This window comes from Lipotes vexillifer, unplaced genomic scaffold, assembly GCF_000442215.2.
Source record: "Lipotes vexillifer unplaced genomic scaffold, Lipotes_vexillifer_v1.1 scaffold163, whole genome shotgun sequence".
In the NCBI taxonomy this organism is placed as follows: domain Eukaryota; kingdom Metazoa; phylum Chordata; class Mammalia; order Artiodactyla; family Lipotidae; genus Lipotes; species Lipotes vexillifer.
The window spans coordinates 1,458,680-1,465,170 of NW_006788722.1; positions in this window are offsets into that span (position 1 = coordinate 1,458,680).

A 6,491-nucleotide genomic window follows, 5' to 3' on the forward strand; every position below is an offset into this window, starting at 1 on the left:
ATGATACCATTTAACGTCTTGGATCGTCCTGCTTCTAGATCATAAAGAGCCTTTTGTAGACAAAGTAAGGACCAGTCAGGGGACTTCAGAGCTGTTGTCCAAGAGGGATGAATGTGCCATCTTCTGCACAGACTCGGATTATGAATAGTCCGTGATCCCCATAGGGGCTCTGATGGTTCACACTCCAGTGGTGCCAGCCTGGCACGTTGGAGAGGATTTCATTCTACTGAATGTCAAGGTCACTCTCTATCACATTTCCCTAGTTTAGTTTCTTCATGGTACTTATCACCATCTGGAAATCTTATTTGCTTACCTTCTGTCTCCCCCCAGTAAAATGTAAATTCCCTTAGAATAGAAACATTAATCTGTTTTTTCCCCCCATTGCTGTGTTTTTAGCACCTTGAACAATGCTTAGCTGTTAGTATGTTCTCAGTAAATATTTACTGAATAAATAAACAAAAGTCCATGAACTCAGTGACAGAATCAAGGGCCAAGGGCCTAGACAACAGTCCAAGGTGATCCTGACAGCTCTTGATTAAAATGTCTGCATCTTAAATATACTTAGAAAACTTGACTGGGTGTCAACAACTGACACTGACCTCCCAGCCCATCCACACCCAAATTCTGTTGTCAATTGATTTAACAAATTTTCTAAGAGGAAAATATGTGACCGTGCCCTTCTGGTGAGAAGAATATATATATTCTCCTTCCCATTGAACAAGCCCTCAGCCTCAAATGTTTTCTCCTTTTCAGCCTGCTTCTGAGGTGACTCTCTGGCACCTTGCCCCCACCCCCATTTTGTCTCTTTCTTCCCAATAAACAAACTCCTAAGTTTGCATAGGTAATAAAACCTCTCTCTCAAGGAAGGGTAAGTGAGCATATTTTCAGGAAACAGCTGAAATTTCTCCCTGTACTTTGCTTTTTGAAAAGCAGCCATGTGGCTCAGTATGTGTACAGCACGCGTTTACTTTAACAAAGAGCCTCATGCTGAGTCAGCCTCTCTTCCTCCCAGTTTCCTTTTCCATTCTTAGAAGATTGTTTGAATGAGCCCAAACTTGGCCCAGCACTTCTCGAAATGTAGTGGGACTCCATTTATTAGCATGAACACTGCTACTCTGGGAATACATATTTCTTTAGAGGGTGTAATCAAGTAAAAGTAGCATTCTGTTAACAAAATTAAGTTCTGTAGTCGTTAAGAGGATATCTACTTTGTATGACGACTTTACACACGATCTCTCTCTTTGAAAGCAACAAGTTAGAGTGAATTTTATTAAGTTGCAGAATGAAATAATTAGCTTTAAAATCCAGTCATAAAATTTTCATTAGTGGCTGAGTCAATCGACAGATATTTATACCTTTGGTGAGATAGGCTGCTATCTCATAGGCATCCTAAACTTAACATGTTCAGAACGGAATCACTCACATCCCTATTAGGACCTTTCTTAATGTTCCGTATTTTAATAAGTGGTTCACAATCTAGTGGAAGAAATAGATAAAAATCTACATTTGTGACACAATCATAGTGCATTAATGAAGTTAGACACAAGATATTATATATGCTTAGGGAGGGGCAATTAATGCAACTAAATGCAATGGAACATAGAGGGCAATATTCTTTGTTATCAGAGCAGAATTTCCTGCAATCATTTAGAGATAGGTTAAAGCATACATCACCGGGTAATTCTTTTCAAATGTATCTTTCATCTTCCCTGCAGATGCTGTGTCTGTCTTACTCTTATTAGAGTTATCCCTTCAATAACATGGGTCATTCTTTTTGGTGTTTTTGCCTGAGAATTTAGTGCCTTTCTGATTTCTGTGTTTTCCTTACAAAACTGAATAGAACTGCTAGCCAGAAGGGCCAGCTGCTTTCATTATTCACCAAGTTCAGAGTTCCCACTTCTTCAGCCATGGCTGAATCAGTAATGACTATCGTGGTGACCATTTTGATTATCACATCAGCTTAATTGATTTGAGAAACTATCTTCTCCTTGCAAATCCCCTTTGGACTGCATAATTAATGATAAGACTGTTAAAACTGAGAAACCAGTTTTAGAATTTAATGGGCTTTATAATTTGTCCTCTGAAAAGACAACTTTAGCTCTATGATATTGAAGCAATATATTCAGAATTTCAATATGGAGAATTATTTACAACTCAACTAATTGTAGAACATATAATGATAATATAGTCTAGGTCTAATTTTCCAGCGTATTGTTGTGTATCGTACATAAACCCTATTCAATATGAGGTCTCCGTAGTTCAGTACAAAATATTTTCTCAGTAGAAAGGTGAGATGGTTCCTGGAGCAGTTAGGCAAAGACCATTACTAGTCTCTTGACAAGAAGATCAGTTTTTATTTTTATGGATCTATTCATGCATACAGGTGAAAAATTTTTTAAAAAATTAATGAATTGCTAGTGAAATAGTATTCTTTAGTACTCAATAGTCATTTTCAGATTTAGCAGGTAGTCAGTGGAATAGGCAACTGCTTGCGAAGAGGAAGATTTCCTGTCCCCCAAACACCAAGCTATTCCCTACAATTTTCAGTATTTTATCTTCATTCCTTTGAGACTGAAAATGTTTTTGGTCTGCAAAGCCTTGATAGATAGGAAGATTTTGACAGGAAAAGAATAGGATCAAATGGGTTCCTAATTATAGAAATATAAATGTGCAAAAATTTAGAGGCATGGAAGAGGATGTTTGGGAAAAGTGATTTTATTAGGTGATACATTAAAAGTAATTTTATGGCTGATATTTATTATATGCTTATTATATACTAGGCTTCATGAGAATACCTTTACATAGATTACCATATATAATCTTCATATGAGTCCAATTTTAATAGGGCCCCTTTTCAAAGTGAAAAAAATTAATCTTAGAAGTGGGGAGGTATGAGTCAACAAATCCTTTGGGCTTCACCATTAAAATATTTCCAGAATTAGACCACTTTTATCACATTCATCCCTGTTGTCTAAACCATCATTTTCACTTGACCATTGCAATAGTCTTCAAACTAGTCTCCCTGATTCTATTTTCTCTCCTACAATTTATTCTTCACATTGCATTCAGAAAAATAATTTTTAAATTGATGTAAAATCAGGTCATTTCTTTGCTCAATACTCCCCAAAGATTTTCTATCTAAAATAAAATCTAGACATTTTACCACTGCCCACAAGGCACTACATGGTTCCATGCTTTAGAGGTGCCCACATATTACAAAAACACACAAAAATAGTTGCATTAGATGACACACAGGTAACCTTTTGTCACTCAGGAGCCATTTCTCAGCACTGGCACAGCACAGCCCCATCCTAAACATAAACTTTTGTGACTAACACTGTACAGGCCCCAGGGAAATATCTTTTCACATTTTTTACCTATGTCTTCAAAACACTGTGAATATTTGTGGATTGTGCTATTGCCAACATCTGAGAGTGACATGACTTCAAAAGGCAGTGAAAGAACTTAAGGGAAAAGACAAAATAATTAACTGCTCAAATCCTTTCAGATAGCATGAATACCAAAATTCTTGCATAATGAAGTACTGTTTCCCAGCATGCCCTGCATCTTTTTTCTGTTTCGATTCATGGTTCAGAAAAATTGTTTGGGACCTGAAGAACAATAATTGCAGGTGGAGCTGAGGAACATTTTTAAACAATTTATATTGACTCCGAAATTTGTATATAAGTAGGTCTAAACACAACATTTGAAGCAATATCAATTTTTTACATTGGCAATTAGGCATAAAATGTATAACTACAAATAGCCTTCTTTCTTTGACAAAAATTTAATAAGATTTAATTAAAATTTTGAAAATGAAATTCAAATGTTTATGTAATTAAAAATTTTGATGTTCTTTAGTTACAATTTGAATTTTGCTCTTTAATCTTTTTTTTTTTTTTTTTTTTCGGTACGCGGGCCTCTCACTGTTGTGGCCTCTCCCGTTGCGGAGCACAGGCTCCGGACGCGCAGGCTCAGCGGCCATGGCTCACGGGCCCAGCCGCTCTGCGGCATGTGGGATCTTCCCACACCGAACCCACGTCCCCTGCATCGGCAGGCGGACTCTCAACCACTGCGCCACCAGGGAAGCCCCTGCCCTTTAATTCTAATAGATAATTCTAAGCATTTTAGAAAAAAAGAATACTTTTGAAAACGGATAAAAATTTTAATCTTTATATTTACTTAATTATATTTTTGGATAAATATATATTCAAACCATGAGCACATTGAATACAATTTCATGTACATATACACATATGTATATACGTATGTGTATATATATATTATTCTTTAGATCATTGAGAATGAGGACAGGTTGAAAGCATGACAGAAGTTTAAAAATACAAAATAGAGCCCCCCAAATTAAAAAACCTGAAAAGAAAAATGAAATAGAAAATATCCCCAAAAGACAGACTGCTTAAAATTTTAAAAACTAGAAACAGTGAGAGTCAAGCACAACCCACACAAAATTCATGAAAACACACTGCATATTCTTTATTTAATGAAGATTTAATTAGTGATCAAAATAGTAAAAATAAGCAGGAAGATTATTTTCATCAAATTCACAAATTATACATGTCATGAAATCTGTGCAACTGCATATTCTTTGCTAAATAAAGATTCAACTACTAATTTAAACAAAGACCATTTGTACTCTTGCTGTGGGTTCACAAATATTCATAAAAGGTTAAAAAATATCATTAAAATAATTGTAATTTTTCTTCATAAAACTTATCACAAAATGGCATATTCTATTTGTTTATGTGTTTATGATAGGTCTCCTGATAGATTTTTAGTTCAATATGAGCAAGAACTTTATTTTCTTCATATTGCCATCTATTCACAATTCTAAAACAACACCTAACTCAAAGTATGGGTTCAAGAAGTTTTTTTGAACTTAGAATTCTAAGACATTAATAGTCTTAACTACCAAACATACTGCGTTCCACAGAGATATCTGTATAAACCTCTGGGAAACAACTGCGGAAAGCTAAAACAAGGTTCTAATCACAATTTTAGCTGGTCTTACAGCAAACATTTTAGCCTACCCTCCTAAGGTTAGACTTTAGCTAACCTTTTGTTTAACCTAGCACTATATACAAAGTATTGTCTTGGGTAGTGTGGACTCAAGGAGAAATAAGACATGATCCATTTTAGTGTAGACTGTATTAGTGTCAGAATACTTGCTGCCCCTACCTTACTGGGTCTATCTGGACAGGTGATCTGCTTTGGCCAAGAAAATGTGAGTAGCAGTGACTTACATCAATTCTGAACAGAACAATTGGCTTCACTCTTACTCTTTTCCCTCTGCCACGAATTGATCTGTCCCAGATAAGGGTAGCCCTTTCAGCCTATATCCTGAAATGAAGATGACCTTAGGCAAAGTTGAAGCTGAACTGCAAAGAGTTTGTACAATGAGCAAGAGATAAGCCTTTGCTGTTGTAAATCCAGTGGTGGCGTGCTAGAGTTGGCTTGGACTGGCTTGTAGGAAATGATTGTACTCATCTCCTCCCAATTCTGCATTAGGTGATGCCATATTAGTAGCTTAACATTGCCCAAGGTGGGAGAATTTACATTATGAAAGTTGACAAATACTACAGATCAAGACTTTTACTCCTGGAGAGCTTGTTGTTAAATGTTTATCAGTATTCCAGTGTTTAAAGTCACTAATAGTTGAGTTTGTTCATTACCACAAAACAACTTAGCCTGATACACTATTCTCAAACAGTTTATAACCTGTGGTAGATATTAATAGGACAAAACAGGAAAGCATTATACAGTTGACCCTTGAACTACATGGGTTGAACTGTGCAGATCCACTTATAATATGAAGATTTTTTCAATGGTAAATACTACAGTACTCTATGGTCCATGGTTGGATGAATCTACAGATGCAGAGGAATTGCTGATACAGAGGGCCAACTACAAGTTATACATGAATTAACCCCCCGAGTTGTTCAGGGGTCAACTGTAGTAAGCGCTACATTAAGGCAAGATCAGGATTTTATGAGTGTCAGGAACTGAGAAGACTCTGAGATGTTATCCTACTTTCAAGTTAGCCTACCAGTTTCATGGCTGCTGGCAGAGGACACGAGACTCCCAGATCAGAGACAAAGTACTTTATCACTCACAGCACGAAAAGCAGCATAAGCTTCATGTTCATGTCTGTTCACCTTGTTCCCAAAGTCACAAGGGAAGTGGAGTGGCTCAGGTAGATGGTGCACATGCAACAAGTTTGAAACCGCAAGCTTAAGAAGCCTGTATCTTATTTAATGCATTGCAAGCAAACCTCCCCAGTTTTTGCCCTGGAGGAAGACATTATTATATATGACAATAAACAAACCTGTATTCTCTAGAGGGAGACACCATCTCTGTCCTCCAAAGCTGTTTGCTATACATACATCCATGAAAAGACTGTCCAGAGCAAAGGCCATCAGTGGTTCTCTGCTCACAAGTGCAGGGGTATGAGAGACACCCAGAGATTTTTGTCG